This window comes from Taudactylus pleione, unplaced genomic scaffold, assembly GCF_031769625.1.
Source record: "Taudactylus pleione unplaced genomic scaffold, aTauple2 ptg000236l, whole genome shotgun sequence".
Classification (NCBI taxonomy): domain Eukaryota; kingdom Metazoa; phylum Chordata; class Amphibia; order Anura; family Myobatrachidae; genus Taudactylus; species Taudactylus pleione.
In genome coordinates this window covers 17,328-39,538 of record NW_028284638.1, presented here as the reverse complement: position 1 = coordinate 39,538, position 22,211 = coordinate 17,328, and the positions used below count along the sequence as shown (strand labels likewise).

General features: G+C 44.1%; 1 pseudogene; it reads right to left on the bottom strand.

The window, feature by feature from the left end:
* Positions 1 to 5,841: 5,841 nt before the first annotated feature.
* LOC148516844 (uncharacterized) lies at positions 5,842 to 9,858 on the bottom strand (annotated as a pseudogene).
* Positions 9,859 to 22,211: the final 12,353 nt, after the last annotated feature.

The window sequence follows — 22,211 nt, the reverse complement described above, 5'->3', positions numbered from 1 at the left end:
GACCAATAGATGAATGGGAAGTACTTTTATAAGCAAGCTTGGCAAAAAGGTAGATAATATGCCCAGTTCGTCTGATGTGCATAGAGAAAACCCCTATGTCTTAAGGCTTGGTTTAGGCTTTCTGTTTGCCCATTGGTTTGAGGGTGATTAACTGATAAAAATAATAATTTGCTTGTACAGATTGCTTTCCAAGTTTGAAATAGCACTAGGAGTATCAGTCAGAGTCTATGGGGCTGATGCGTTATACATACGCCAGTTTGTGGAGCATGGCTTGCATGAATTTACACTGCACGTGCTCCAAAAATGGGAACACACAAGTGGGGACAATGCAGAGTAACAAAAGCAGAACTGGGATGTAACGAGGTGTAATCATGTAGACGAAGTTCAGTGAGGATGGATCACGAAAATACACGTGCTATGGAGACCTGGCGAAATTATGCTTGAAGGTGTATCTTTGCACCTAGTATAGGGCAAGTGCACTCTGATAATGATGATTAGTAGCATACCAGCTACACACTTAGAGATGGTCACATCTCAAGATGTATACAACTCTGCATATGGGTGAATATATACACATTTTTTTTTTAAAATGTACTCAGCTTTACTTCCATCTCTGCTTCAGACCTTATATCTTCAAAAATTCTGTATACTCTCATGACCTAATCAGTAAAGAAGTTGGCTCATTTTTAATCTGGGAAAGAACAATGAAATAAGCCATATTGCTAAATCAATACACCAGCAATAAAATCACTGTCAGTTACAATCATTCAAAATCATTGGAAAGAGAACCACAAAAGCAGGTTTGGATTAGGCAAAGAAGGCTTTGAATCATGTGCATTAAACATAAATACTTCCTGAATATTAGAAAGAAAATATAACATTTTAGGAGTAGGTAGGACACTGGTCTTAATAAGCAATACCTATTAGAGGTGGTCTTGCGCTTAGTAAGTAACTTCTTTTATTATTGTGTACTGTGTCAGATACCATGGTGTTGTTATAATTTATCGCTAGGTGTTTATTTATATATTAAATGGACACTCAGCAAAAATTATAATAATGACAGCACTTAAAGCATATGAGTTCAATTCATAGACATGTCTATTTCATAGAGTATAGTAATATTCAATAAAAATCCTTTAGCCGTGTAGCAGAACCGCTAATGTTTAATGACTGACTCTAAAGTCTCAAGTACAAAGTCTTTGACATTGGAGGATCTAGACTCTTGCTTTAGGGAGGGGCGGTATGTGTGTATGTGCTGTAGTAGCAAGGATGTGCTTGCCACCGCGCCGGTGATCTGTCCATCATCATGGATCACAATGGGGGCCCTGGGAGTGCTACACTTAAAAGGACAAAAAAAAAAAAAAAAATGATACTGTTTTTGTGTGTACTAAATAAAAACTGACCTTACCTATATGGTGTTTTCTCGGCAATGGGGAAACTCTCAAGAACCCTCGCGACCATCGGGCTTGCGACGAGACCCTTGTGGTAGGGTCTCGTTGCCGCAAGCCCCAGAGAGATTTCGGCTCTCACAGAGCTGAAATCTCTCCCACTGACATCACTCATGATATCAGTGGGGCCGCCCCCATTTGGGCAGCCACTCCCCCGGCCCACCCACCAAAGGGGGCATGCTGTCATTCAACATCGACAGCACGCCCCCTTTGGTACGAGACCTGGAGCGACGGTTTGCTCGTCACTATACGGGTCTCGTGCATGCACACGACGGAGCCGGCTCCATCGTACGCATGCGCACTGGGCCACCATCGACCCGCTTGCGAGTGCATAGCGCTCGCGAACGGGTCTGAATCAGGCCCAGTGTCCTCAATCAGTAGTCACTATTCACATTGAAGATAAAATGGTCTGGAAGATGCCTGATTGTGTAGGAATATAACCAATGTCATCATCATACAACAGAAGTTCAACCAGAAATGTGCCCCCTGTGTCCCCTCCAGCCTCCTGCCCCCTGTGTTCTCTTCAGCCCAGTCATTCCAGCTTCCAGCCCCCTGTGTCCCCTCCAGCCCCTGTCATTCCAGCCTCCAGCCCGCTGTGTCCCCATCAGCCCCGTCATTACAGTTTCCATCCCTGTGTGTCCCCCTCAAGTCCCCTGTCATTCCAGCCTCCAGTCCTCTGTGTACCCTCCAGCCCCCCATCATTCCAGTCACCAACCCCTTGTCATTCCAGCCTTCAGCCCCTTGTGTTCCCTCCAGCCCCTCATCATTCCAGCCTTCAGCCCGCTGTGTCCCCTCCAGCCCCTCATCATTCCAGCCTTCAGCCCTCTGTGTTCCCTCCAGCCACCTGTCATTCCAGCCTTCTGTCCCCTCCAGCCCTTCATCCTTCCAGCCTTCAGCCCTCTGTGTCCCCTCCAGCCACCTGTCATTCTAGCTTCCACCCTTGTGTCCCCTTCAGTCCCCTTTCATTCCAGCCTCCAGCCCCATGAGTAACCTCAACAACCAACCCGCTCCCCGGCCCCCTCCAATTTATTTTGGCAGCTGGTCTGCTCCTTTTTTCTTTCAGTTCAGCTTCCTGCTGCTCCAGCCACGGCAGCCAGTTTCTTTCTTGTACCCTGCCAGCTCCTCAGGCTCTTCGGCTCTTCCACTTCCTATGCACTTGACACGTGGCAACACTTGTCCCTGTAGAGAGTCAGCTAGGTCAGGGGGTGTCGCCTAATCATGGGAGGTGTGGCCACGCCCTCCTTATTGAGAAAAAAAATATCCTTTTAGCAGTTGTGTTATGGGGGGCGATCGCCCTGGTCTTTGATGCAATGCTTTTGTTAGAAAGTCTGTGTTTAGTCAGCACTTTAGTATCTGTCAAAATGACAAATGGTAGTAGAGCCTTAAGGTGCGCTGTCCCGTAACCCCAGGTACCTTACCCGAATGAAGTCTTCTAATTGCTGGTCTTCTGCTGCTCTCAAACTGGAGCCTCGGGAGTGCAGTTGGAAGATGGATTCCCCATCATGGCTGCTTCCTCGATTCCTCATTCGTGGATGTGTCGCGCACCGGCTTGGTGCCATGATTGCCTTCCTCGATCTGCTTCCTAGCCGCGAGACTTCTGGGACTGGGTCTTGCGGTATTCAGTACAAGTGATATTTAGATGCCCGTCTGCATGTAACCTCATAGGCAGAGGTTTAGTATATTGGAGTTAGTAGATGGTTTGTAAATCCGATTCGTAACGGCTCTAGTCTTAAGCTTACCTCAGGGATATACTCTATTAAATAGACATGTCTATGAATTGAACACATATACTTTAAGTGCTGTCATTATGCAAATTTTTGCTGAGTGTCCACTTAATATATAAACACCTAGCGATATATTATAACAACACCCTGGTATCTGACACAATACACAATAATAAAATACGTTGTACTAAGCGCAAGACCACCTTTAATAGAAATTGACAGTTTGTAGAGAGCAGGATTCCTCTCTAGTTCTGTGCAGCTAATACAACTCAACAATACACTAGTTTGCAGGAATCTATGATCTAGGAATAAGATTGCCCCCTAGCAAGTTGGTGGGGTTAGGTGCAAGCCTCCCGACGATCGCTGAGAAGGAAAGTGAAATAAAACTTTTTACTTACCTTCTCAGCAGCCAAGGGAGCGGGGACAGCTGCAGATATCATGGATCACGTGCACGTGGCTCGGCCGCACATGGACATGTGTGCAGCGGTCACATGCTTGCATGCATATAAGTGCGCTCGCCCCACCCCTGACAGATTTTATGGAAGCTTACAGATGACAAACCTAAGTAGAACAAGAGAGCTAAGGAGATTCCAACACCATAGTTCCTCTAGCATACAAAGAAGGAACTGAAGACATTTTGATGCAGAAGGAACAAGTTAACTATAACATTTGTAAACATCATGGAATGGATTTACACCCAAATCCCGACTGGGAAGAGGGAAAAAAAACGGGCAAACACTGGTTGCTTAGGAACAGGCAACAAATTGGATGTACTGAAGTTGTCGGTAGTCCTTAACTTAGATGAACTTGCGGGTACTAATGAAGGTATTTTTCGACTCATTTCTGGTCTTTAGGTTGCTGCACTTGCGGATTCTTTTGATCTTTCGTAGCTCCTAAAGCAAAGGAGAGATCAGATATTTCTGATAACTGACCTGAGAGAATACAACCAACAGACCTAACAAGATATAGAGCGTGTAGGGTGGGAGCTGTTCCTATGTGGAAATCGTATTCCTTAGAACAAAGAGAGTGTGCAGTTTAGATTCCTGCAAACTAGTGTTTGTTCATCGGGAGGCTTGCCACCTAGCAACAGCTGGTGGGCAGACTACCACATACCTGGTGGTTGCTCTAAGGAATGCTATCCTTTGAGTATCTGAAGGCCTCCAATAATGTTTATCGAATGTGCGTGTGGATGACCACTGCGCGACCTGCAATATACACTGTAGAAGTAAGCCTCTAGTGGCTGCAGAAGTAAAAGCAACCCCACGGAGAGAATGGAAGTGTCTATTACTGAATTTTGCATGGCCGAAAGTATCCAGCCCTTGATTGTGGAAGGTCTGGCAGATCGAAATGGCTTGCCATAAGTAATGAAAAGTTGGGAGATGTCCTCTCTGAGGGGTGCTGTGAGTGTCAGGTACACTGACAAACTGACAAACAGTTGACAATGCAGAGATCAGGCTCAGACTGTTCTCTGACTAGGTCGAATTATACTAGGTTTTTTTTAAAAGAGCTGGTCTTTGTGTGGCCTTTGAGAATGACATGGAAACCTGCTGGGGTAGAAGTCATCCAGGGTTCGGATATGTGTATTAGAGAAAGCTCGGCACCCCTGGCTGCAAAGGCTAGGGCCAGTAATGAAACCAGTTTTTTACGTAAGTTGAAAAATATCAGCAGTGGAAAGGATGTTGCAAGAAAATTTTGAAATGGGTTAATATCCCATGTGGAAGAGTAGCGTGGATCCGAATGTCTGGAAAGGAACATACCCTTCAGCAACCTAAAGTAGAGTTTGCTCTCTGTAAGACCTGGGACTAAGAGGGTTAGAGTGGAGCCATAGAAGCGTATTGTGGTGGAAGCTAGCCCCGCTTCAAACTTAGTGGTCAGGAAATCGATAGCTTAGTTGATGTCTGAGAAGTGACTAGTGGGGTAAATTTGCGTGGCCCACCAGGATGTGAATTCATCTAAAATTAACTGGTATCTAGACCTTGTACAGGGTCTTAGGGAAGCATTGATTAAAGCCATAGAAGAGGCTAAGAGGTTGGTGTTGGTCAGCAGCCGAGTAATGTCGTTATCCACATACATTGCGGCAGCTTGTGTAGCAGGTCCGGAGTTCCCTGGAAGCAGTCCTGGGATATCCCCAGAGGGAGCTTGGTTTCCTTGTGGAGTTGGGAAATCAACAAAACCAAATTCTGGAAGGCCAGACTAGGTAGACAATAATGATTTGGGACACACTGTCCATTTTGATTTTGTGGAGGACTTTTAGAAGTAATGCTGGAGGGAGAAAAGCGTAAGGAATAAGAAAGCTGGTCCAGGGAAATTACATGGCATCCATATGAGATGCTCCTTGATTCCAGATCTTGGACACAAAAGTTGGAACCTGCGCATTTGAAGGGGTTGCAAACAAGTCTATTTGTGGCCGACTGAAGGTTCTTACTATGTTGGACCTATGATCTCTGGACACAGAGTTGCACGATCCAGATTGAGTTTCTTTCTGGATAGGGAGTTGGCACACTTGTTCAGTTCCCCTGGAACATACATGGTGGATAAGAGAATGGATCGGTGCAATCCCAATTCCACATATCTATTGCCTACTGACAGTGGGTGAGAGAACGGGTGCCTCCCATTTTGTTGAGGTAAGAAACTGCCATCCTGTTGTCAAGGCATAGTTGGAGAGAAATTCATTGGGCTTGTGGAGGCACTAAGGCAGACAGAGCTTGTTTGGCCATCCTCAAATCCAATAGGTTGATGTGGGCTGCGGACTCCTGATTGGACCATCTCCCTCGTACTGCCTTCTCTCTTGTGAACGCTCCCCAGCTTGCAAGGGGAGTGGTCTGGGAGGAGACAATGGGAGGTTTGTCCAGTTGCGAATCTCCTTGTGAACTGTAGATGCCAGGAGAATTTTGTCTGACCAGCCGAACCCCTGACGGAAGAGAGCTGATAGAAGGTTCTGGGATGCCTGCATAGAAGGGGAGCATGGACAAATGTTGGATCCAATGCTCTCATCTTCCCTATGACTGTGGCTAAGTCTCTCAGTGTGAACTGGCGAACAAGAGCTTGCGCAACAAAATGCTGAATCTCTCTCCATTTGTCTACTGGAACAGCTATGGAGAGAGAAAGGGAATTCAGGAGGAAACCTAGAAAGACGATTGATTGGCAGGGAGTCAGTATTGATTTGGGGAGGTTTACTCCGAGACTTCAGAGAAGAGATAAAATTAAGTCCCTGTGAGATATAAGCACCTCCTGGTCCAAGTGAACCACCAGGAGGTTGTCTAAATCAGGGGTGGGGAACCTCAGGCCCGGGGGCCGTATAAGGTGTCGAAGCTGAATAATTGGCTGAGACAAGTTCAGTTTAAAATTTAATCGCAGCGACGCCATCTTGCAAATGGCCGCAAGACTCCATTTTAGAAATAAGATCGCAAGACGCTATTTTGCGAATTACTGCCTAAGCGCCATTTTAGGTAAACTCACATTTTAGTACATGTGGCGATATTTATATTAGCACTATGCGATCACTTCTTTCATCATTTTTCATACACACAATAATACTCACAAGAGCGCTATTAAGTAGTCGCATATTAGCAAATGCATAAGACTTTGTATGAAACCGCTGTTTTATTAGCTTTATGCGCACGCATCTGCCCCAAGTTAACTAGCATCCTTATATCAAACCCTGAATACCCACACATTTTATATTCACACATAAGGTTCAATAAGCATCAAAATGTATGATTTAAGTTGGTTAAGTTAGTTTAAATGCTGAGAAATAAAGGTTTTTGATAACTAAGGTATTATACATGATAAGCAAGTGGTGTTTGGTTTTGTTCTGATGCGCACGCTTTTTACAGAATTCCGGTGTTATCGGTGGAGAGATCGCATCATGCAAACTCAAGTTATGGATCGCAGAACTTACAAGCACCAAAATGTTTAACTGTTGGAATGTACAGAAGGCGTTACTAGAAAGATTCCCCTGCTGTTAGAGGCAGGGAGAGTCTATTTGAACCAGCCTGTTAAATGTGCTGTAACATATGCTTCTCCTCTGGGAACCAATGACATAAGCAAGAAACTTCCCCATTGTCCTGTTTTAGTCTGAGGGGGATAAATATGTGTGCCCGAATACTGATTTTTTAGTCCATGCTGAATGCTGTATGAACTGAGGGTCTCTATTCTGAGGCCTATCTCTGGGTCCGGAGGCGCAGCGTATGTATACTGTACTTGGGTCTGTATTATTTCCTTTTACGCCTAAATTGTGTATGTATCAATTGCGTGTAACTGACTGTACTTTTACCTGAATAATACTTGTGCTTTGGAACCACAGATTCCACTCCTGTCTTTATTTGCGGTCAGACTGCGTATGCAATTTAGCGTTATTCTTAGAGGTTTATAGGAAGGATTTTAGAAGGTATAGGCAGGGGTATATAGAGGTTCTGATCCAGTTTCGTTAAAGGCCCCCAGCATCATTTGGTGCGGCCCTCTGAGCTTTTCTCTGCCAGCCTCATCTGGCTAGTAGGGTGTCTAGATTGGCACCCTGCAGCCAGAATCTATGCAGCAGTTCCATCTGGACCATCCTTGGGATGCGTCAGACGGTCACACTGCTGCCTTTACAGCTCCCCGAAGCATCCTCAGGATGCTCCGGGCATTGCTGTAATCACCAACGATTGTGGTCCCGCCCCTGTGTGACATCAGATGGATGGGGCGTGGCCTGCACCGGGCCCTCGATTAATGTTATATATATTAAATTGGCCCTCGGGCGAAAAAAGGTTCCCCACCCCTGGTCTCAATAGATGATGCACTGCACACCTTTCTGGCGAAGGTGTGTAACTACCGCCTTCATGAGACGGGTGACTGTGTAAGTAGCATTGGACAGGCCAAACACCATGACAGTCCATTGGTAGAGGGTGTCGTTCCACAGGAATCTCAGGAGTCTTCTGTAATTTGGATGAACCTGGATCATGTGAAAGGCCTCTTTGAGGTAAATTTTGATACAGAAATGGCACATTGGCCAGACCCTCCATACGGAAAGAACGAGGCTTTATGTATTGGCTGACGGATCTGACATTTAAAACTGGTCTGTATGAACTGTCTTGTTTCTTTACGGGAAACAGGTGACTGATCCAGCCTGATTTGGCTATGTCTGCTTGCTCTATTTTGCCTTGATGTAGAGCAAGAGACAAAACATCGTCTAGCAGAGGACTGGTGTTCTTCAAGCAGGGGAATATCTGTCAAGGAAACCCGTAGAGAGGAAGGGACAGGCCCTTTTCTACAATCTTTAGTAACCACCTATCTGTGGTAATCTGCCTCCAGGAAGCAATTTCATGAGAAAGACAGTGAGAAGGGGGTGCATAAAAGACACTTACCGTATCCTTTGTCTTTCCTGGAGGGATTGGTATTGCCGGACACAGCACCTCTTGCAACTCTTGTCTGATAGTAGCCTCCCTTGGATGCTCTGGGGTTGCCTCGCTGCTCTCGGGTCGAACTGCTGGCTGTGACAGAATGACCCTCCTGACAAAAGGGGCACTTGTTCGGTAGGTGACCCCTCAGGTCTGCAAAGGATTTCCAGGCCTTATAACGGACCTTAACCTCATCAATAAAGTCAGGCCCAAAGAGGTCAGAGTCGGTCAGATTAGGGACATCTACTGGCCTTGGAGCTAGATTTGTGAGCCCTGCTCTAGCTAACCAGTGAGTTAAAGTCAAGGGTCTGGCCAATTATTAATGTAGCCCTGCTAATAGCTTTCAAAAGGGCCATTTTAGAAGCTATTAGGGAGTCTAGAGAGCCGCTAGAGACTCCTTCTTTCTTTGCCTTGTCTAAGACAAACAGCAGTGGGCCGGCAGCGTCTGAGACTTTGAACTGAATTGTCCTCAGTAACTTATCAATAGTATCACTCTGGGTGTTATCCCCCACGAGTAAGGAGAGTGCTGGGTCAGCCTCTGGGGCAAAAAGGGATGTCCTGAATGTAGGTATGGTCACAGAGAACCATTTGGTCCTCCTTAATGAGGGCTGTTCAGAAGGCTAGTTCTGCAAAATTATACACTTGAGAATGTTCACTTAGTGTCCAATGTGAAGTGTATAATTTAGAAGGAGGCATTCTGCCTGCAAGAGCCAATCGGCCCATTTGCAGGTCGCTATATTCGCCCCTGCGGAAAGACACACTAGTTCTAGTCACCTCCTCTGACTCCAAGTCCACAGAGAGGTAAGTATTGTCTTTGTATGAGTGAGATGGGGGCAGCATGTGTTGCTGACTAGCCCCCTTATGAGAACTCTGTTGCGTATGGTGCCTGTCAGAGGCACGATAAGTATGTTGGTCATGGGCAGGTGAATTTGGTCTGCTTCGGACCACTACGGTATACCAGCGACGGGCAATACAAGGGAAAGAGATGTTTTGTCCTGAACAGGCATCTCTGGAAGAAACTTGTTTCTTTTTTGAAGTATGTTTTCTCACCACTTTATGAGAGTATGCTGGTGGGGAAGAGGACTGTGCAGCCTGAGAGAGCTCACCTTCCTCTGAACTGTCCCTGCTGTCTTCCGACCTGACAGGGTTAAACAGTTTTCTTCTTTTGAATAATATCTCCTCATCTGCGGAGGAACTATTAATATCTTCAGGCAAGCTCTGCTTAGAGGACTGCCTGTAACTCCTCTTGCTGAGAGAGGGGGACACAGCTAATGTGTCTATAGCTGACACTGACATGGTGTTCTCCATCTCCTCAGTGCTGAGGACCAGCACGCTTAAATGAGCCTGCGCACGTGACCAGTGTGCATGCGTGTGTCGTATGCGCAACGTCCATGTCCGCATGCGCGGCCCAAGCAGCATGCACATGACCCGCGATATCCACGGCTGCCCCTGCTTCCCTGGCTGTTGATTAGGTAAGTGAAAAGTTTTTTCCACTTTCCTTCTCAGTGGTCGTCAGGAGACTTGCACCTAACCCCACCAGCTGTTTCTATGTGGCAAGCCTCCGGACAAACAAAGGGGTGAGCCCATGCCCTACCACTGGTATCTTAATAAGCAATATGTTATGCAAAATGAGATCAGAATTTAAAAAGGCCAGAATTGGTGGGGAATTTTTATGAAAAACTGACCCAAATCATCATCGTTTAAATTACTGGTACTGGGCCAATAATTGTTACAAAAAGGTAACTGAGGGCCCGATTCAGAGATGGACGCTAATGCGATTGCAGCTGTGATTTGGCATGCAATGCAGTAATGAAAATATGCTAATGTCTGCAAAGATTACCTGAGCATAAGGACGCCCACTACTGCCTTCTTACCTGCATGCGATAACGCATACCTGCGTAAATATCGGTAACATCTCTGCACTTCGGTGACTATCTTGGCCTTGCAGCAGGTCTGACTGGCTGCAACCTTGGGAGCTCTTCAGACACGCAGAGCTGCATATGCACTCACAGTGGCTAATTTATGCACGCCCATGTAATGGCGTTTTAACGGAAACACACGCCTGCGTTTCTCAGACCACCCCCCGTCACCACCTCCAAACGCTGACAACCTGTCACTCACTCTGTGATGGCTTCCTATGTGCATCTGTGATCGCAGTGTGATCACTGTGCACGCGCAGTTCAGCTAATATGAATGCGCGATGGCAAACAATCGCTCTATTGCGTGCATAATTGTCATTGCGTCCGTCTCTGAATCAGGCCCTGAGTCAAGTAAGGAGCCCTTCTGGCTAGACAGGTTCAGTCTCTTTGCTATTTCAAATAATTCTGGATTTTTATAATCCGTGATAGCCAAAAGCAAGGTTAGGGTCTGTACCGGGCAGTGTAATCTTTCACCGCTGTGATCAATGGCGAAAGTGTAGGTTTCAGCATTCGCTGGGACAGTAGCTTATTAGAGCAGCTGTCCTGACATGACTAAATTGCCTCTAAACTACAGCTTTATCACCATAAATAGCAGCGATAAGAGATATGATATCTTGGATATCTCTGCTCATTGATTATTATTAGAGATGTGCGGGTTCGGTTTTATTCGGTTCTTATCAGCAAATTAGCCAAGTTCAGATTAGTTTGGATTTATTTTATTGGCTATCCAAAACACGTGAGAGCTGGATAGCCAATATGATGCAGTTTTTGAGATCCGAACATATCCGAGTAAATCCAAGTAGAGCCGAACAGCTCTAATTATTATGCCCATAAATGCTAAGAAATCTAAATAGTTACTACATAATTGCTCAGCTTATTAATTGGTCTCTCTTTAGACTTGACAATGATAGACAAACAAACCACTGCAAAATCCTTAAAAATAGTAGCAACATTATAGCAATAGCTGAAAATGTCTGCTGAATGCAGTTCTAAATAAAACTGTGTGTGATTAAAATGTAAGAGTTATACGAATGTGTTTAATTTGCACCTGTTCTGTAATCTCTTCATACAAAAAGTGAGTAATGCGCTGTAGGCAGGTGCTGAAGGGATAATGAACCGAGATGTGAAATAGTTTACAAAGATGTATGTGACTATATGTGTGATCAGATTCTAAAGCCACAACACCAGAATAGCATCACAGTGATGAGAGATGTGAGTGGAGTTGTCACCGTTCTGTCTCTAAACTTCAGGTAGTGAATTCAACAATTCCTCACCCTGGATCAGCGCCAAGCTGCAAACCACAGAGAGAACCATAAAAGATGAACCAGCAAATGGCAAGCAAACACTCAACTGTGGCATTTCAGTCTAAACCAGATAGTCTGGGGCCAGACACCTTAAAATATACATGGTTCTGTCCACACCTGTTTAAACATAAGCATGTACATAGTACACACAATTACTAACTCTTGTGTATTTAATCTCCAGTGGCAGACTTAGAAATGTATATTTAATTACACTAATACCATCAGAATTCTGGGCTGTCATCCAAACTCTGAACTTCAAAAAAAAAAGAGAAAGGTTTGAACCAGAAGTCTGCTAACTAATGTGCCAAGTCCAAGAAGATGCCCATTGAAAGAGAATGAAATGTGCCAGCTTAGTTTGCCTCTTAATTGCCCCACATTTTCTTTCAGTCACAGCATTTACCCTTAGAGATATTAGAAAATAATAATTAAAGAAGGTAAAAAATGCACTACTCATAAATATAAATAATATTGTCATGGAATGTACCATAGAACATACTGATCAATGTAAATGTGGATTTCTGACCTATTGGAAGAGCCAACTCTTTAAGGGGAGATTTACTAATATGTGCATTACCAACCCGCATGTTTTTTTATGTTCTGTTTATTGACCATGTGATTTACTAAAGGCAAAATTTGCATTATTTGAATGTGCCAGTTCCCCAACCACCATGCAATTTTACTCATGGAATGAATACAGATTGTGCAATATATCAAGTTACAGTTTACAAAACCGCACTTTTGAAAACTGGCAGGTTTTTCTAGACGTGGTCCTTATAGTATCGTGATCTGGCCTTTAGCTGCATGTGGTTTGCTTGGGACTGCACGTCACGGCACATCACATGCAGTTTGAGCTTTTAGCCTTCAAACGATGGACAGCAAATTTAATGGTTTAGCTCTGAACACTGGGTGCGATGTGTGACAGTTTGAAGTCACATAGAAAAATCCTGCTCAGTAACTTTCCCATTTTATGTAAAAGTGCAATTTACAGGCCCAAAACACAAATGTAATTTTCTGACATCATGCATCTATATATTCTGTACATTGCCTATGAGAAATCCTTAGATTTGTGGGCCAAAGTGCAGCATTTCTAGTAGTAGGGGCGTTTCTATAATGGGTGCAGGTTGTGCGGGATAAACGGGCCCATGGGTCCAGGAGGGCCCACACTGCACACCATGCACCCATATTTTTAATACTTACCACTCCGCCGGATGAGTCCCACATCGGCGCCGGTATTAGTGCTGTCAAAATCAGCTGGAAAATAGTTGCCACGGCCATTTTCCCAGTGTTTTGTGCATGCGCAGTAAATAAAACACCAGGAAAATGCCTGCGGCACTATTTTCTCAGTGACCTACGCATGCGCTGTAGAATGTGGGCACACCCTAGTGCTTAGATTCTACCAGAGCGGCACTGCGCTCAGAGTGCAGCCGACTGCCGGAGAGAGAGGAGGGGGCACCGGATAGAGACTGCACACGGGCCCCCTCCTCTCTTGAAATGCCCCTGTCTAGGAGATTCACTAATACAACTAGTCATCCAACCACATGCAAAAAATTAGATTCTGTTTTCTGGAATGAGGTTATTTATATGAGATTCAAAGAATTAAGAAGGCACATTCCCTGTTTATAGAGGGCAGGGGAAGAAGAGCATTTATGACCCAGCTAAGGATTCTCAGAGTGGTAGAAACCTGATTTGACATATTTTAAATAATACACCTTTGGCATCTACTAGGTGCACTTTGATGGTAAATGTATTTCTAGGTACAGTTCCACCAATTTAATAAAACATTTAAATACAAATGTTACCCATGTAATAATATGTGAGGCAATACAAATGTTACCCATGTAATAATATGTGAGGCAATATTGTAAAAGAAAAAAGAACTTGAAATTTAAACTAAAATAAACTTAAAAGTGGTTGTCGGATGGAGTTTGAAGTTATGTTTTTACTATTTCCACCATACCAAAGGTTCATGCTGAATGCTTTTATTTATGGGATAGTTCCAAAAGATCCAGAATGTACTCAAGGTGGATAATTAGTAATTTTTATTTATTATTCAAACTAAAAATGCACTTATATATATTGAACTTTATGTGGCATCCTCTACCCCAGCGGTAGCCCGGCAGGGGTGAAGATCCCAAAGCTAGAAAAGGTAAGTATAAACTAACCTATTTTTACCCCCTAACCCTCCTTTAGTGGTGCCTAACCCTAACCTCCCCCCAAGTTCCTAACACTAACCCCCCCTCTAAGTGCCTTAACCTAACCCCCCTTCCCCGCAGCCTAACCCTAAGTCTCCCGGGGGGATACCTAACCCTAACCTCCTCCCAGGGGTGCCTAACCCTAACCCACCCTTCCCCTAGCCTAACCCTAACCTCCCGGGGTGTCAGGCTTAGGTCTAAGGACAGGCGTCAGGATTTCGACGCCTGTCATTTGTACCCTGCCGGGATTAGACAGTCGGGAAGGCGGCGGTCGGGATTTTGTCCGTCGGCTTCCCAACTGCTTCCCCTCAATTGGCAGAATCTGATCAGCTCTTCAAAGTCACCCTTTTGCTTGTCTCTTTTCCTCACACATTGAATGTACGAGGTGTGGCTATTAAATAATGAGACTGTACTTGTAAAAGGAGAGGGGGAACATTGACACTGGACTATCCCAAAATGGTTTTGCAAGTTTCACCCCTCTCACACAGATAGTTTGCTGTCACACAGCATTCGAAGAAGTTGAGTTTTTCTCGTGCGTTGTAAAAATACTTAGTACAAAAGTAGAGCAACGTGTTAACGTAAAATTTCTAGTTAAATTGAACAAAACGCCCACCGAATCTTTCCGTATGCTAACCGAGGCTTACGGGGAAGATTGTACAGTATTTCACGTGCACCTGTGTTTGAGTGGCACAAAAGATTTAGTGACTGTCATCAGGATGTCGAAGATGATGAATGTCCCGTAAGGCCTTGCACATCAAAAACAAATGAAAATGAGGAAAAAATTTTGAAAAATGTTTGAATTGACCATCGACTCAGCATCCGAATAATAGCAGAAATGGTAAACATTGACAAAGAAACTGTTAGGCAAGTTTTGAATCAAGATCTTCACATGACAAAAGTTCCAAGGCTTCTCACTGCCGAGCAGAAAGAAAATCAAAAGCGAATTTGTACAGACATTTTGGAACAATTTCAAGCGGGTTCACATTTTTTATATAAGGTTATTAGCTGTGATGAAACATGGATGTTCCAGTATGATCTTGAGACAGAACGCTAATCCATACACAGGAAAACAACATCATCACTAAGAACGAAGAAAGCAGATTCAAAGCCATGTTAACTGTTTCCTTTGATATCAATAATACGCAAATTCTGCCAGAACCCTCCCCTACCCTGTTCACGCTGTGAGAACAATATAAATAGTAATATAATAGAATTTTACTACTGCTGCATGTTCTTCTTAGTATCACAAATGAAATAATTAGCAGCACCTGTGAGTCTGTTAACATGTGTCTGCCAGTAATAAATACACCTGTGCACCAACTAGAAGATCTGGAAAACATGCACTGTTAGGGGTGCATTGCTATAGACCAGAGGTGGCCAGACTTTTGGACTTGGTGATCTACTTTTAAAACAAAAAATATTTCGTGATCTGCCAGGCCCGAAAAAGGGGACATGCTATGCAAAAAGGGGACGTGACCTCACAGCAAGGGTCTGTCCTGCTGAAATCACACATAGTATCCCCAATTCAAATTACTACACACAGCAGCACAATCTTATTCACATTACACCACATAGTAGTCCCTTCATTCACGTTACAACACAGTAGTGCTCCTTATACAATGACTACTGTATTAGTGCCCCTTATTCAATGCCTCCAGTAGTAGTGCCTCTTATGCAATGCCCCCAGTAGTGCCCATTATACAATGCCCCCCTGTAGTTGTGCCCATTATGCAGTTCCCCTTGTAGTTGTGACCATTATGCAGGGGGCCTGTATTAGAGACCATTATGCAATGCCCCCTGTATTAGAGACCATGCCCTCTGTATTATAGCCCCTTATGCAGTTTCCCCTGTAGTTGTGCCCATTATGCAGTGCCCCCTGTATTAGAGCCCCTTATGCTGTTGCCCCAGTAGTGCCCCTGATAGTGCCCCTTATGCTGCTCCCCTAGTAATGTCCCTAATGCTGTTCCCCCAGTAATGCCCCCCAGTACTGGTGCCCTGTGCATTACTTACCTGGCCAGCGGCCCTGCGTAGATGTCCGCTGCCTGCTAGATCCAGCAGATGCACAGGCTCTTCACATCGCAGGAGATGCGGGTGATGTCATGACATTGCTCACGTGCACTGTATTACTGGGAACGCTGGCTTCTGAAGCGATCAGAGGCTTCTTTAGTCTCTGATCACTTCAGAGACCAGCATTCCCAGAACCTGCAGTAGGTTGGCCGCTATCTACCGGCGGGAGCTCCACGAGCTACCGGTAGATCACGATCGACCTTTTGGCCGGCCCTGCTATAGACAGTTAATAGGGTTAATTATTAATACTGTATAATATAATACACTATCCAGTGCATAAGGAGACCAATATGTACATATATGTCCAGGGCAGTGTTAGGCTCTTCTGCTGCTCCCCCAGGCTCCGGGACTTTCCCCATGCTATAGAATGGTGCACACATCTGAAATAAAAACATTCACCTCAGACAGGATGGCCTACTGCTGCATTTAATGGCTTACTGTGATTGCTGGTCCTTTATATGCTGGAATTATGACACACAATACACTTTGTATGACGCATATTAAAGCTGGATAAGTGCTAATTATGCCCTGTTCATGGATTGGCCACACTCAGTGGCGTCACTATGGGGGTGTGGGCCACAGCGGGTGTCACACTGAGAAGGGGGTGAAATCAAAATGCTGGTTCCTCAGTGACAGGAGCTGGATGCTGCAGTGTCACATTCTCCTGCAGCACTCACAGAGGAGGAGCCGACTGAGCACGCACAGTTTCCGGGGGCAGCCCAGCATGTCTGGGGATGCTGGACATGCTCCCAGAGTGATGCATTCGGGGATTCAGCGAGACCATGTCCCTTTATAAAGGCCACATCCCCTTTTCAGGTGTGCACAGACTTTTGGGGGGGGTGTAGAGGGCACAATGGGTGTCACCAGACCCGGTGACGCCTCTGGCCACACTCACTCTAAAATTTGGAAACCCCCCCTCTAGAAATCTTGCATTTACCACTGTCAAGGGTTTTACTTTGGAAGACTGGGTACCAAAAGATGCAACAGTGAATCAACATTACTACAAAAATTTTCTAGCAAATTTGTGGGAAAGATTCAGAAGGCCAGAGTTGTGGAAAAATGGTTTCATCCTCCATCAGGACAACGCACTTGACCATACAGCTCTCTCTGTGAAGCATTTTTTGCCATACTCACCAGAACTAGCACTGTGTGACTTATTTCTTTTCTCTAAAGTCACATCTGTACTCAAGAGCACCTGTTTTGTATTGGTTACTGAGGTAAATAAAAAAAACAACAGAGCTGTTGAGACAGCTGATAGATAATGATATACAGCACGGCTTTGACCAGTGGAAAATAAGAATGCAGCTGTGTGTGGATGCAGAATGGGAGTGCATAGACGGGAAACAGAGTTAAAATGTATTAATATAATTAAACATAAATTATAGCATCTGTCTCATTATTTAATAGCCACACCTCGTAAGTGATAGAGAAAGCTTTAGTCCTAAAATTCAGACAGAGCTGTAATCTAGAGATGTGCGGACCTCCGTGTTTTGGTTTTGGTTATAATTCATCATCGTGTTTTGGTTTTGGCAAAACCACCCTCAAATGTTTTGGTATGTTTTTGGATTCCTTAATAATTGATAATTTTTTTTTATAAAAACAGCTAAAATCATGAAATTTGGACCTGTTTACATGCAATCCAAACCCAGAGTCCAGTTCTTAAATCAGAGTTCCAAACTGACAGCAGACACGAGTTGGGACTCAGTTGCTCTCAAAACTTCAAAGTGATTCTAAAACTGGGACTCGATTTAACTCTGAACCCCTAAGTTCGGGTGTGTTCGTATTTCAGGAAAACTGAACTTCACATCTCTATTGTAATCACGTTGTTCTCCAGTTTTCTAACCATAGGCAGGATTGCACTTGCAAAGCAGAGAAATAAGGGTTTGGCCTCTAAGCCCGCTTATGTCCTTGGAGCTGTAGCGTCTTGCGCAGCTGTTGCACTGACCGAAAGGATAGACCCATAGGCTAGACTAATGAAACCACAAGTTGGTTAGATTATGTATTATTAAGTTCAATAAATAATATATAATTAAGACTAGTTAGATTTCTCATTTGCTCATAAATGCTCCCTTAAGGAATTAATATATAAAGAAAAAAAGTTCTGTGTTATTTGCTTTTGAATTTATTTTTCTAATCTAATTAGCGCCTGGTTTTCTTTAAATACCTCCGGGGATAATCTTAGTGTATGAGAAATATGTTTGTTGTTGTCTCAAGGAGCAATTATTGAGAGATCATTTTTATATAGTTTAGTCTTAATGTAATAGTGTGTTTAAAGTGTACTTGTTTACTTCTCTCAGTGCAGAAAAGCATTTTGTGGTCTCAGGGCCTGATTCAGCAAGGATCGCAGTTGCCAATACGCACGCAATCGGACAATTGTTGCATTCTGCGCGTGCATAGGCATCGCAGTGTGCGTGTGCGAACGAAATATTGTGATCGGTACTGCGATCGCAGAGGATACGCAGACCCATAGCAGAGTGATTGACAGGAAGTGATTATTGTGGGTGGTGATGGGCGGGCGGTCGGGCGAACACAGGCATGTCAGTGCGTTGGGACGGCATTGCTGGGGCATGCTTAAATCAGCCACTGCGATACCATACGCAGCCTGAGGTCTCATAGCGTGTGCTGAAGTAAGCAATTCCTGAGTGAGGTCTGACCTGCCTTAACTGTGCGTATGGGTCAGATGTTATTCGCTGTTACCGATTGTTTAGTTATGTTGCCCAAGTATACAGATATGAGTAATGGGAGGGTGTCCTTAGAAGCAGAATAGCGATCAATGCTGAATCAGGCTTTCTGTATTTATGATCATTCAACCTAGCTCAGTAATATGTAGTAACATCATGTTTCTATGATTTCACTACTTCCACATGAATGAATAAGATGTATATTAGTACAAATGAGAAAGCTGCTACCTATTTTTATTGAGAAAGGTTCACTACTTTTGTTAATATTAATTCCCAGCCTGTTTATTTTTCTAGCTTCCTTAAATTTTACCTTAACTTGAATTCTGTTTTCTTTGAAGGTGGCTTACTCGCCATTGTATATACCTTGTTCTTGGCATGACCTGAAGTATGGGGTACCTTTCTGTTTAGCTCTACTTGTGGAAGCTCATTCTGATATGTTTCTAGTAATGTGCTGTGTCTATTTGCTTTATGTCATGTCTCTTTAGCTCTACCCTTTGGGGAGGACCAGTCATGTCAATGTACTTCTAAGACAGTGGTGTCAAACTCGGGCCCTCCAGCTGCAGTATAACTACACATCCCAGCATGCAGTGCCACAGTTTTGCTATTAGGGCATGCTAAAACTGTGGCAGGGCATGCTGGGATATGTAGTCTCACAAAAAGCTGAAGGGCCCGAGATTGACACTACTGTTCTAAGACAACATGGTGGATGAACACTGAAGATCACAGAAGAAACTAAAAGGGGTTGCTGCTGTGTAACAATCATCTCACTATGCCGTCCCCATCAATCAGTTTCCCTTTACACATCATAGATGATTTGTTTCCCAACAATATAAAAGAGCAATATTTCTGAAATTGAGGAAATCAGCTGCATTAAAGTGAAAACAAAAATTGTATAAAACTGTTCATTCATCTCTGCTCTTCAGCAACTTATGTGACACCCCCAAAGAGGGGCATCACTTAACCCAAGGAGGCTCAGAAGGAGCACATGTTGCTATATAACAGTCATGGGAATATATATTGTGAAACTATTTTGGATGACTCTTGTGATTTCCAATGTGGAGGCGGAGTGATACAGATCTGGGTGATTTGCCCAGTCAGAAAAAGGGGAGCAGGGTGAGACACAGGAAGAAGGGGGTGATGTGACTGTCCTTGCTGTGTGAAGGAGAGCAGTGTCTGAGTGGGAGAGCCATGTCTGTGAGGAGAGTGCAGTGCAGCAGCCAGAGGTAGTAGGCTGTGCAGGGAAACCAGTGCTGAGAGACTGGGATGTGACAGCACAAAGAGAAGAGACAAACAAGAGCAGCTGAGACTCTCCACTTTGATCTGATGCTGATGTGAAGCCATCTAGAGAGGTCTGTACGTGTAACAGTGAATAGTCAGACACAAATCAGACAGGAAAAACAGAATTTCACCACTGCTACAGCCAATACTGACTACCAACTAATAATCCCCCTCAGTATCTTTGGGAGTATGGTGACTATGCCCTAGTAATTTACCTCAGGAGAGGTGATTGAGTTCTGCTCCACTGACTGTAAATGGCACCTGCACCCTAAACTTGGCAGAGAACTCTGCCTACATAAACTACAGTGCCAGCTTTGCCAACAGATTAGTATTCTGTGGGGATAATACCAAATACAGTATTACAGCTACAAACCTAAATAGCAGCTATAGCAGAGGATTACATCTGGCTCAGAAAGTTATTATCTGCATGGAAATGTCTATATATAATATATTCATATATATTTGTAAATTTGCAATGCACCAAGGACTACCTTTTAAGACTGTTATTTACAAGTGAACTCAAAACAGGAGTATAATCTGTTATGGATCCGGGGGCAGATTCACAGGAACAATTCAACTAGGTTTAAGTCAGGACATGTGAGTCCTACAGCAGCTAAGGCAGAGTGAAATTAATATATATTGATTTGCTTAAGTGTTATTAGTATAAAAGAAATGCTTATTTAAGGATTCGCAATTAAATGGTTATGTGTTATAGGTAAATTATCTTAACTACCTATGGAAATGCTATAGTACCATGGATGTTACTCATTTTACTGTTTAGAATGGACTAACTTTTCCATCATCTAAAGTCAGAACCGTGGCCTATTAAATAAACTGAGATTTTGTAACCCTGTATGATTCTTGGGTCTGGGGTTGGTTTGTCTTCACCTCTCTGCCAAGGAAGAAAGAGAAAACATCCCTGTTGCAGTGTACCCGATTCTCAGAACCTACCCAATCCACAGGATATCGTTGGTGAGTGTCACCCTATAGCGGGGAAGGATGTCACATTTGGCGTCTACGAACAGGATTTGCAGAGTCCAAAGTGAAGGAAGAACCCAAACACAAGAAGATACACACAGGATGTCGACGGACACACAAGCTGCAGGAAACTCAGCCACACACCCAGTCATGGCTAATGTTAATCATATTACCTTGCCATATCACTTTGGGGCACCATGGCTTCCCACATATACTCGAGATGCACACAGAACAGAGTCCAGTACCTGGGGAGAATTTAACATGAAAATACACGCTCTGTTTCGTTTATATCCACTGAGCGATCAACAACAAGTGGAAATCTTGAATGGACAGTTAAAAGGGACTGCACTCCAGGAAGTCATGTCATGGCCCATCCAAAGGAGACAGACAGTAGACCAGATTCTTAAAAGGCTGGCGACTACTTTTGTTACAAGTACAGTGTCAGAATTGAAGATGCTTTTCTATGCTCGTAAACAACAGATAGGAGAATCTCTGCGAGACCTTGCCCTCAGTCTCCAGGAAGCACTGCGGGCCATCCAGAAGGTAGATGAGACAGAGGTGAGACAAGTTGATGAAATACTGGTAAACCAATTTATAGAGGGGGCAAGCGGAGAAAATGTCAAATCCCATTTACGCCTTCTGAGGATTCAAAGTCCAGATAGTTCCTTTCTAGATTTTAAAGAAGCTGCGATCAAAGTGGTGGGACCCAATCAGACTCACGAGATGCCAGGCTATCAGAAGGGTAAACATCCACTGGAAATGCATTATTCAGGGGTAGTAGAAACCCTAATGCCAAAGACAGCTGTTATTCAAAGTGCTCAAACTGAGGTACTTGATCATATCCTTGCATTAAAAGTACAAATCGAAGAGCTCACTCAGGGAATGGCCGAAATGAGTACAGAGCTCCAGAAGTTGATCAAGCGCCAGCCACTGGAGCATGAAACTAAATGGCAAAATGAGTGGCAAAGACCTTCTCATGATTGGTGGGAATCTCTTCAAGAGAGCAGACTTAGGCCCTCTGATCATTTTGACACACAAGGATGGCCAATTTATCGAAAGTGTGACCATTATGGCCATGTGGAACGTGGCTGCAACCAGGGAAAGCCTTTAAACACCCGTGCTCCATGGCTGGAGACCGAACCTCAGGAGGGAACAAATAGAATAGGTCCACCCTTGGAAGAAAGGCAGCCCAGGGATGTAGAACTGAGTCTGGCACATCAGAACTAGATTCAAGGGATTGCT